At 33.5% G+C, this 12,564-nt stretch overlaps 1 protein-coding gene and 4 non-coding genes across 5 annotated transcripts in view; 4 read left to right on the plus strand and 1 right to left on the minus strand.

Moving 5' to 3' along the window:
• LOC149424642 (trissin receptor-like) overlaps positions 1–12,564 on the minus strand; it is a 91,926-nt gene that overhangs the window by 37,369 nt on the left and 41,993 nt on the right. The gene's annotated exons all lie outside the window — the stretch shown is intronic.
• Positions 6,857–6,975, plus strand: LOC149424647 (5S ribosomal RNA). Its single transcript, XR_016302188.1, has one exon. It is a non-coding gene; the product is annotated as a 5S ribosomal RNA (ribosomal RNA).
• LOC149424648 (5S ribosomal RNA) lies at positions 7,299–7,417 on the plus strand. Its single transcript, XR_016302189.1, has one exon. It is a non-coding gene; the product is annotated as a 5S ribosomal RNA (ribosomal RNA).
• Positions 7,741–7,859, plus strand: LOC149424649 (5S ribosomal RNA). Its single transcript, XR_016302190.1, has one exon. It is a non-coding gene; the product is annotated as a 5S ribosomal RNA (ribosomal RNA).
• LOC149424650 (5S ribosomal RNA) lies at positions 8,183–8,301 on the plus strand. Its single transcript, XR_016302191.1, has one exon. It is a non-coding gene; the product is annotated as a 5S ribosomal RNA (ribosomal RNA).

A 12,564-nucleotide genomic window follows, 5' to 3' on the forward strand; every position in this document is an offset into this window, starting at 1 on the left:
TAAAATTATTTTTATAAGCTTAGATCAAATAAAAGAACAAATTTAAGGCAAAATTATTGTTTATTCCCTTGATGAATTTTTTACACGTAAATAACCTTTAAATAGTATCCATTTATGACTTTATAGTTTCAATTATAGAATGTAAACTTTTATATTTCTGACATTTTCTGTACCTTTAAAAATATATGTTTTTTTACATTAGTTCCACAGAGGATAGGACGCCCGGAGAAAAAAAAACAGAACCTATGTCATCTTTGGGGACGCTGTGTGGAGGGTCTATTTAGGGAAACGAAGGAGAGGAAGTTCTAGGAAGGAAAATGGTATGAGGGGTGGGTAGGAATCTGAATCCTTCCCTCCCATTTCGTTGTGTCGAGAGCGTCCGGCTGGATAGGTTAAAATGTCTTCCTCAACCAGTCTCTCCTGATCCGACCTGCCACGCAGTAGGTGTAAAGCCGCTGCCAAGACCTAGACAAACCTCACCCCATGAACCCTGGCACCCCTGCTAAGTCATATTAAACATAGCAAACATGGCATCTTGGGGTGACCTATGGCAGTGGTGTTGGTTTTCCAATAATTGGTTCCCGTGGCGGCGTATCCATACCCGCCTCCGAAATTGATGATTGGTCGTTTTACTTCTTCTCTTCGTGTATTTATGTCTACTTCTAAGAAAAATAAATCACTCTCTATATAACATTCCCCCGCCTTTTTGAATGGTGAGCTTCTGAAAACAGTAGGAACCACAAAATATCTAGGACATGTCATCAACAATAAGTTGACGGATGATGAAGATATTGTCAAGCATAGTCCTCTATGGAGTATAAAATGTAAAATCCTCAGTAGAAGATTTCGGCTCTGTAGTCCACGAGTGAAAAGGACGCTCTTCATAGCTTTTTGGACCACCCTGTACACATGCGAGCTTTGGGCAAACTTAAAAAAAAAGAACAATGGAAAGGTTTCGGGAGCAACGCTTACCGATTGATTTTCGGACTCCCCAGGCACTGCAGCGCCTCTTCAATGTTTACAGAAGGGTGAGTTCCAGGATTTACAGCTCTATTAAGAACCAGGATTGCAGGACTGAGGGGAAGGATAAACCATTCCAGAAATATTCTTATCATGGAATCCCGTCGACTTCAGAATCGAGCATTGAAGACCATCGGAGAAAGATACTTGCTCCCACAATCTTAGATCCGATGGATTACTTTAATCTCATTTTTAACTTTTAATTTTTATTTTTTTATCTATTTTCTTTACTATCCTATTATGTAAATATTGTCTGTACTTATACCCTCTACTCTATGGGATGTGTGGGATTGCACTCACCTCCCCACATCCTGGAATAAAGAATTTATTATTATTATTATTTTATTATAAGCTATATAAACAATTTGTACTTAAAAACATTTTTTTCTTTCTTTGATCAGTGAATTCAAAGTAATTTTAATCGCGATTGCTGTTATATTCGGTTTAAGGAAAGATATATTTTACGAGTTCTGCAAGCTCCACAACAAGTTAAGGTGTGACGGAAGCAACACTCGCACAGTGCTTTTACGTACGATGCAGTACATCATATTTAAAAAAATAAAGATTACGTAGCATATAAGAGCTTACAAAATATAGGTTTACTAAAATATAAAAAAAGTTTCTTTAAACTAGATAATTTGCCAATATTTTCCAAATCAAACCATAACAATATATAAATAAATATTTTTAAAAAATATATAAAATTGTTGTTAACGATAGTTATTAGTAGATAGTATTAGTTTGCACAAACGACGTTTTAAGTTTGCGAAGTTCAAATTATTTTCAAATACATCCATATTTATCAAATGCAGGAGTTCACAACAATCGATTTTAGAGTTAAACAATTTTAATAAAATTGTAGGTCGTTTATTTTTCGTCTGTTCTCTAAAGTCGGAATATTAAAATATTTCACAAACGACGGGTAATTTATGTGCTCTAAAATTCTTTTGGATTCTTTGTACATTGAGTCATGCTTTATTAGGCTTCTGACTAGGGATATATAATAACAATAGTTTTAAGATGTGTTAACTTTCAAAGTTGTTAATTTTTCTTCACATAAACTTGAACAACTTACTGTAGAATTGTCGTAATCGGCAATTTGAGGACATTTAGAGCATTTTTGCTGTTTTGAGCACAGCTTGCAAGTCATCTCTAAGTATCATCCATTCGGTAAATGTACCATCCATAAAGAAGCCACGGAAATTTATCGCGGGCGCCTGGGATCAGGTATAATATCAGCTTCCGCGGTATTGGAGCGGGTCCAAACAGCGGCCCCTCACCCCCTACATTCGCACCCATTCACAAGCAACCAACCCTAGGGAATGTTCAGCCATTTCACGAAGATCAAAAAGGTCATATCTTTCACGTTAGAGAACGTAAACCCCCAATTGCTTTGAACGCAAACCTCCGTGGTAATTGTCCGATCCTAGTTTTCACATTAAATCCGAATAGTTCAGAACAGGTATCAAATTTCTTAGGCTTTCTTTGTGTTGCACAATATTGGATAAACCTATATTATTTGACCTTTCTAGGAAATCTTAACAGTATTTACCGGTCATACAAACCTTCTGACACAATTCAAACAATGTACCATGTAACTTTTTAAATCTTTCAAGTCTCACGAAAATCATTGCTCATCCAACAACCTAGCACAAAATCACAGCTTCCGTAACCAGTACATTATATATATATATATAGAAATTACCTAAATATTTTAATTAAAAATTCCATCAGTACTATTCTGAACAGCTTTAAAAGCACACAATGACCCACACAAAACATGGACTATTATAAACATATTACATGCAATGTCTAAAATTTATTTACATATGTCCTTACAATTTCACAAAAAGGATAACCGCTCTGTCCAAAAACATGGCACGTGTATTTGCAGTACCTCATTGCAAAATCTGAACAGCCCAAAAGCATATTGATTTTATTTCCCCTAAAATGTACAACACACTAATTACAACTTTTGATTAGACATTGTTAGCACACATTACATCACAACATTACCTATTGTAAAAAACACATTAAATCTGGCCTAAAATACATCGAAATATATTTGTTTTCTTTTAAGTCAACAGTAATTTGTAGTAGTGGCTATTTACATCAGTTTTTTTACCATACAAATAGCACAATTTTTACATACTTTAATATAAATTCTTCTTTTTGAAAAACATCAGTAGGTACTTTATTTTTAACAACATCCACTGATAATGTCAAATTTTGCGTTTTTTTTGTTGTTTTCATTCATCTATTGTTTGTCCTTTTAGAACTTAATTGTATATTATTTATCATCTAAGAAGATGAACACCTTAATATTATATTTTATTCTTGCCATTGTGAAAATAATTACAAAAATAATACCCACGCACAAGCCTTACCTTTGTGCTACACAATACGTTGTAATTTTATTTGTATATCTGTTAATTAGACCAAATATTCAACAGCTGTGACGTACTAGATATACGCCAATTATACGTTAAAACACTACTAAACAACATTTTGACAAAAAAAAAAATTTTCAACATACACAAAATAACACTAACAGACCAGTTAGACAAGCAAAGAAAACATAAAAACTCCAACAGTAAATTCAAGTTTTGGACAAAGACACTACCAATACCATGCTATAAAAGCTTTCAACAGTCTAAAAATTGAAATTAAAATTGAGGAAAATAAAAATAAATTCACACACAAAATTACAAAATGGATTAAACAACAAAAAAGACAATATTACCAAAATGTCATAGCATAAAATAAAAATAAAAACTACTCGTAACACACAAAACCAATATAAACACACATCACTCACAAACACACAAGATTATATATTAAATGTATTATTTTATCTTATATTGTAGATTGTACTTAGATTATATTTTCATATTATAAAATGAAGGCCTCAGCACGGGCAAGCCACCCAGTGAGGCCAACATTACTGGAAAACTTTGAAATGTAAAAAATATTTTACCAAACAAAAAAAAAAAAAAAAAAATATTATGTTAATATGTATCAAAACTATCCAAAAAAAAGTGAATTACAATGTGGCCGAAACATAGAGACATATTGCCCGTGTAAAGGTCACTAGGCGCCTATAAACGGTAAATCCCTATTCTAAAAAGACCCCCAAGCGAGGGGTTAATTATTCTAAAACGATCTCGTGCAATTACCTAACAATGGCGTTCCACCTGTGTCTGGCCCAGGTGCCACGAGAACATGTTCATTGTTTATGCATATATATATTATATATACTATGCATATACCTACCTTATACCTAACACTCTTGCGTAGGTTTCCCCAGCTCTTCATTCTTTTCACACACGTAACGCTGCCATTACTCTATCTATCTATATTGTGTGAAGAAGTTATAGATACAGTCTTATTATTTATTTACTATTTTTACACACCCATAGGAATTATACATTAAAATTTGTACAATTTTGTTCATAAGGGTTATAAACAATAGATGGAAAATAATAATTTCTTCATTACATTTGTTTACAATTGTAATTATCGAATTCGTTGCATTAAAATTGTCGATATCATTGGTATACTCATTTGCTTAACCATGTAGGCGAAGAATTGACGAGTTGGCTAGATAATTTTTTTGTCAATGGTGGCATTAAAGTCGATCCTTATACCTAGTTTATCGAGTAGTTACTCTTAAATTGACCAGGCTCAGAAGTTTGAAACAGTCGAGCTCTAAATTTAATATTTTGAAAAATGGTTTCTTATCCTACGCTGATTCTCAACTGTACGTGTTTTAATTCATTTTCTTTAATTTTAAAACATCGTAGTTATTTTCTTTTCAAGGGATGTTTAAAATTTTCCTTAAGTTTTTCAACATATTTAATGGACTTTGATGGTGAGGTGACCAACTAACAGAATTATGCTCTAATTAGCTAAGTAAGGAAACAAATAAAAAATACAGTTTTTAATGATGTCAGCAAAAATTCTTATGTATTCATACTAATGTTTATAATAATAATTAATATGACCTATGTACAAATTCTATTTTCCAATCAAATATAACTCCAAGATCTTTTTAATTATTTGATTAAATCAAGATTATTTTAGTTTTCTCCAGTTAGTTGGATAAATATGATCAATTGCATAGTTGAATATAATTGGAGATTTGTTTCGACAGAAAGGTATTGATTTACATTTGTAAAAATGATAAACAGTAGTATTCTTAAAAATACTATACAGTACTATTCTGAATAGCTCAAAAAAACACACAATGACTCACAATAAACATGGAATATCATAAACTTATTACATGCAATTTCTAAATTTATTTGAATATGTCCTAATTATAACAATCGCTCTAGCGATAGTCATGGCACGTGTATTTGCAGTACCCGTTGTAAAATCAGAATAGCCCAAAAGCATATTGACCCTAAAATTTACAAAACCCTTATAACAACTTTTGATTAGACATTGTTTTATCATAACGTTACGTATTTAGAAAATAATATTTAAAAATAGTTTGGGCTAGAATTGGATTAAATTCACTCGGACCATTTTATCTCACTATAAAATAGAATTGAACTGAATGCGAAGGAATTTTCATCCGAATCAAGAACAGTTGGTAAAAAGCCTCACGCCTTTTTTATCAGAAAATAGTCACAAACGATTCCATCCCTGGTCGTCATTGTTCCAAAGACAGTTGATCCCTTTAAACATAATATGTGGCGAAATGATATCCCAAATTATGTGTTTCATTTAACAATACCTGTCACCGTTATGTGAAAAAGTTTTAGTTTTTTTTTTAATAATCAAACTTTATGTGATATCTAATTTTTCAGAATAAATAGCTGGTAGAAAAGAAATTTTGGTCAAATTGTTTATATATAGCTCTATCGTAATATAGACCGATATGATATAGACCTCTAGCGTAAAATTAATTTTAAGAACAAAACCATTTTCTCAAAGCTAACAATGATTTTACGCCCTTAAGTGTGAAATTTAGAAAATATATTCTTAAACTTAAATCTTTCTTTAATCTAAAAATGATCGAAAATATTCATGAATTTAAACTTAAATTGAAAAAGTACTTAAAACTACTATTTGAATTTTAACAATTCATAAAGTTTCGAAGTAAAATTTTCAATTTCTATGAATGTTCAATTCAAGCTCTGTTTTTGTATAATAATTTTGGGTCATTTGGGCTTCACAGAACTGAAATAAGAGCAGAACTTGAATATAACTTTGAAAGAACTCGATTAATTCCGGGAAACAACCTGTTCTACGAGTCCATATCTGTTTTAATAAAAAAAATGGGTGTGTCAAGCCTACGCAAGACAGAAGTGAAACTTCTAGTATTCTTCTCTCTCTCTCTTTTCATTTCATTCTCTCTTTTTTTCTGTCTATTGACATATTTATAAGTAGCATGTGATAAAAAAAATTAAAAGTTATAAAAAAAGAAAAAAAAAATTAGTTAAAGCGGGGATCGAACCTCGGTTCTTCACGACCACAGTCGTGCGCTCTGCCTGTAGACAGCGAAGATGAGTTAGGAGAGTGAGTTAAACTAGGTATATAATATTAGCTAGGCTCCTATAGCGAAATGATCCCGTTTTTTCGTCACGGTCATGAGTCGGTTTTACTCCGGTCCTCGAAATTGCATGACGCGCGTAAAGAAGTTTCACTTCAAAAAATTCCTGCAAAGTTATGGATGTAATTACGATCTTTTTCAAGCGCGTATGTAATGATTATTTTTATCAACGTCGCATACACCTTGCTAATGTTTTCAGTATTATTAGGGCTTTTTTATACTAATTTTCATATATTTATTGGCAGGTAGAGTAGAAATTAATATTGTTTAGCGTTTGCCAACGACCATACCATGTTGAACACACCGGTTCTCGTCCGATCACCGAAGTTAAGCAACATTGGGCGCGGTCAGTACTTGGATGGGTGACCGCTTGGGAACACCGCGTGCCGTTGGCCCATTTTTTATGGTAATTTCATGTTTTTTTTTATTTTTTTATCGTTACTATCATTAATAATATCATAAAATTCTTTAACTTTTCAAGTATGCTACAGGCCTAAAATATTACTTAGTGGATTGATATTATGGTCAACCATTGAAAAAAAAAATTCCTGCAAAGTTATGGATGTAATTACGATCTTTTTCAAGCGCGTATGTAATGATTATTTTTATCAACGTCGCACACACCTTGCTAATGTTTTCAGTATTATTAGGGCTTTTTTATACTAATTTTCATATATTTATTGGCAGGTAGAATAGAAATTAATATTGTTTAGCGTTTGCCAACGACCATACCATGTTGAACACACCGGTTCTCGTCCGATCACCGAAGTTAAGCAACATTGGGCGCGGTCAGTACTTGGATGGGTGACCGCTTGGGAACACCGCGTGCCGTTGGCCCATTTTTTATGGTAATTTCATGTTTTTTTTTATTTTTTTATCGTTACTATCATTAATAATATCATAAAATTCTTTAACTTTTCAAGTATGCTACAGGCCTAAAATATTACTTAGTGGATTGATATTATGGTCAACCATTGAAAAAAAAAATTCCTGCAAAGTTATGGATGTAATTACGATCTTTTTCAAGCGCGTATGTAATGATTATTTTTATCAACGTCGCACACACCTTGCTAATGTTTTCAGTATTATTAGGGCTTTTTTATACTAATTTTCATATATTTATTGGCAGGTAGAATAGAAATTAATATTGTTTAGCGTTTGCCAACGACCATACCATGTTGAACACACCGGTTCTCGTCCGATCACCGAAGTTAAGCAACATTGGGCGCGGTCAGTACTTGGATGGGTGACCGCTTGGGAACACCGCGTGCCGTTGGCCCATTTTTTATGGTAATTTCATGTTTTTTTTTATTTTTTTATCGTTACTATCATTAATAATATCATAAAATTCTTTAACTTTTCAAGTATGCTACAGGCCTAAAATATTACTTAGTGGATTGATATTATGGTCAACCATTGAAAAAAAAAATTCCTGCAAAGTTATGGATGTAATTACGATCTTTTTCAAGCGCGTATGTAATGATTATTTTTATCAACGTCGCACACACCTTGCTAATGTTTTCAGTATTATTAGGGCTTTTTTATACTAATTTTCATATATTTATTGGCAGGTAGAATAGAAATTAATATTGTTTAGCGTTTGCCAACGACCATACCATGTTGAACACACCGGTTCTCGTCCGATCACCGAAGTTAAGCAACATTGGGCGCGGTCAGTACTTGGATGGGTGACCGCTTGGGAACACCGCGTGCCGTTGGCCCATTTTTTATGGTAATTTTATGTTTTTTTTTATTTTTTTATCGTTAACATCATAAAAAATTTTATATCATTCTTTAACTTTTCAAGTATGCTACAGGCCTAAAATATTACTTAGTGGATTGATATTATGGTCAACCATTGAAAAAAAAAAAGGCGTTAAAAACAAAAAAATAATGTGCGATGGCCGAGAATCGAACTCGGATCAACTGCTTGGAAAGCAACTACGCTGACCATTACACCACCAACGCCAGTTGTCGAGATGAGCTAAGAAGCATTTATATTTTACTTCAAAACTTTGACTAGATCAAATGAACTTTAATCGGTCCCGCATTTTCGTTTCGGTCATGAGTTGGTTTTACTCCGGTACTCGAAATTGCATGACGCGGGTAAAGAAGTTTCACTTCAAAAATAAAGAAAATTATCGATAAATCTTGCGTTTTTTTAATATTGTGTTATTATTTTCAACTTGAATTCCCTCACCAAACACAAGAGCTTTGCCTCTTTGTAGTAATGAAAAGCTATTATTATTTTCCTTGGCAGGAGGTGGAGGCCATTTCTTAGGTTGCGAAAAATGTTACTCTTTTTTAACAAAAGGTAAAATATAATAGAATTTTATTCGCTCTCGTTAAAAATAAAAACCATTTTGCTAAGCGTGTTTTTTAATAGATGCCTCGGCAACATGTCATCCCCGGCACGGTTTATCTACGAAAATATTTACAACAAAATACAAGAAGTTCTAACCGCTTACATGACAAAATTACACATGCTTGAATTTCACTACCAACATTATACTGCTACAATTACATAGGACGGAATTCAGTACCGTTCAGTGAATTGAATTATGTTGTGTTCATTTTCATACAAAAGTAACAATAATATTAGTAGATACCATCTATAACTTGATATAACTTGTTCTGAGATACGTGACAGGAATGGAAAGTGAAGTTTTTTCTACTGTAATACATCTACTTTTATTTAAAGACGTATTTAAGAACATATATTTTTGGTTTCACTAAGGATTGAACCTTCCTCCCCAGGGACTCTTTCTTAAATTCTGTGAACTTTTAAAATATCTTTTAAAACAACATTAATTAATTGGTTTCAATGAGAATTGAACCTTCCTTTCCAGGGACTGGAGTTAACCTCGCTAACAACTGAACCAAATCCCGACTGTGTAGGATGGATAACTATCTCGTATATTAACTGATGTAATGGCATTCAAATTCAAAGGAATGGGTTTACGTTCACGTGTGTATGAGTGATTGCCACTAAGTTGATAAATTATCATCGACAACGAGTCTATTTTCCGAGTTTCAGCCCGATCAGACGTCAGGAAGTGGTTTAATTCCCACTTCCAAGATTTGTATTCATTTATATTCTAAAACAAAAATGTATTTCAAATAGAAAAATTTAAAAATATGTTTTATTGAAATGCTATTGACAGATTTAGGAAGTGTTAAATTTAGATAAATATATCTAGGCGAAGAATTATTAAAGTGTTAAAGAGGAATATAAAAAGTACATAACGATATTCTCTCTCTCTGGTTTCAATCCTGGGATTGGTTTGCAGCAATTTTATCTAATCTCCTCTTCCATTCTTCCCTGTATTGTGCGGCTCTTTTGACTTCTGCATATGATGAGCAGCGCACGTCCACCAGCAGGTCCTCCAGGTACTCTCGGCGTGGGCGTCCCTTAGAGTTGGTCCCCTCGGTCATACCCTCTATTATGACATGCAAGAGGCCTTCTTGTCGTATAACATGGCCGATCCATCTTGCACGCCTTTCGGACAAGGTCCTGAGCAGGTGCCTTCCTCCTTCGATTCTTTGGAGAACCTCCTCATTTGTAACATGGTCTCTCCAGGAAATTCCTAACAGTCTTCTATAGGACCACATCTCAAAAGCCTCTAGTCTCCGTTTATCTCTTTCGGATAGGCACCATGTTTCGCAGCCGTACATCAAGATACTCCATACATAGGTCTTATGAGGAGTATTCTCAGTTTTAGGTCTATATTATTGGATTCTATTATTTTCGACCTTTTATTGAATGCAAGCCTAGCCTGATGTATACGGCTGTCGACCTCGCTCTTAGACCGACCGTCCCATGTTATTTTGCTCCCGAGGTAGACAAACTCCTTGGTGTTCTTTAGTGGAACTCCTGCCATCTCTACTCTCATCTGATGTTGCATTCGGCCTACAGTCAGCAGCTTTGTTTTGTCTTTATTTATCTTCATGTTTTAGTTGTTTTGAAGAATGCTTTTCATGGTTGTTAAGGCCTCTTGCAGTTCTTCTTCGCTTTCAGCAACCAAAGCAATATCGTCAGCAAACCTTATCATATCCACCTTTTGCCCGTGTATCTTTACACTTTTTCTGTGACTCATTCTCTCTCTCAAGTCATCAATATTACGATATTAGATAATACATTTAGAAATTAAATTAAATAATTTAAAGTGAAAATGTAAGATAGTACTATTATCAATGCACAAATAACGTCAAGTACTATTTCATAAGGTCTTCAATTTATTTATTATCTTTTCTCAGTTCAGTGATGTTTTTGTTAAAATAATACATATATGTTAATGTTCTATTGTGACAGTTTTTTAAGCTGTATACATACATATTATGTTGTCTTTGAACAAAGATTTTCGTATATTTTGATACCAAAAGTCTCCATTGTGTTTTTACTAGTATGTCATTACTATACATTACACACAGATGATATAACATATTGAGACAATTATAATATTACTTAATTTACACCTACTGGAATTACACATGTCAACAAAAACTAGCACAGGCTAACCTCACCTAATTTTTTGTTAATTAATTATTGTTTTTGCAACTTAATTTATTTAGCACACACTTAACCCTCTAAAATGTATGCCAATTAAAAACAGATTATTTTAGGTAGGAGCAATTCCGTCCGTGTGATATTCCGTTAATGTAATTTCGCTAACCACACAAATAAATATAATATTATAAAATACAGACTACCAAAAAAATTTAGTTGCCAACCATTATATTACGAAATTACATCATCAATCTAAAGATTGATTTTAAAATGTAAGCCCTAGAGGATTTGTTACGGACTTAAGTCTTATATATCTATTCCAGCAACCTATTAGTTTTGGGATAAAATTTTGGGAAAAATGAGTAATGCTGATTCATTTATATATCTTCAAATTGTTGGCAATCCTGTTAAAAACTGGAAAATGACCACTTCCTGATAAAATCTTATTTAATTCTTAATAATGCCAGAACACGTATTCACACACCTGCGTTTGTTTTAATAATACATCATGACGAAATGCAAAAATGATATGATTTTTATGAAAACGTGTTCGGACATCATTGCAAAACATTGGTACACCTATCAATTCATTCGTTAGTGGCCCACAATCCCTTTTTTAACACGAATACGAATAATTTGAAGAGATTCTTAATAAATTAGCAACATTTTTTATCTTGAAGTTTTCTCCGTGCAAAATTTATGGACCAACTTTTTATCTAAATCTGTTTTATTGATGGTTGTGATTATTTATCCTTACTAATCTTGGCTCCTGCATATGTCACCCGGGAATTTCTGAACAAAATCACACCTGGATTCAAATAACACGGATGTGCGAGGACTTTATTCCCAATTTACTACGTTCTTTATTCATTACTTTTAATAAATAAAAAAGCCGTCGGAGAGTTTTTTTTAAAGTTAGGACTTAATAAATTATTATCATTTTCCTAAAGTAGTAGGTACTCTCCAGAGCGTTTCGTTTGAGGGATTTAGTGAAAAAAAAACCCTCGCAAAAGTGCCGCACTCCTGTGAGAAAATATCAAATGCCGTATTTTAATGTAAATGACTGGCATTTATCAACGTAATAGAAATCCTCGAGAGTCTTAAAACGCCCCAACCTATTATTAACTATTCAGATAATAAACTAATTTGGGAGGCGGGTATGGGTACCGCCGCCCCGGAAACGATTTTTTGGATTACCAACACCTCTGCCATAGGCCACCCCGAATTGTTCGCTACGTTTGGTGACTTAGGAGGGGTACTCGGGTTCATGGGTTTTTCCGGGTTTCTGTTTCCCTACTGTGTTGCGGGCCAGATCGAGAAAGACTCGTTGAGGGAGATCTTTTGACCTATCCAACAGGTTTTTCTTGGGAGTGATGAATTCATCCGTTTGTCACTTCTGGACACACTGACCCTCAAATTCCTACCCACTCCTCGTTCCTTTTTCCTTCTCAGAACTTTCTCTCCTTAATTTCCTAAA

This window comes from Hesperophylax consimilis, chromosome 4 (genome assembly GCF_061612785.1).
Source record: "Hesperophylax consimilis isolate HC1 chromosome 4, BYU_Hcon_1.0, whole genome shotgun sequence".
Lineage (NCBI taxonomy): Eukaryota > Metazoa > Arthropoda > Insecta > Trichoptera > Limnephilidae > Hesperophylax > Hesperophylax consimilis.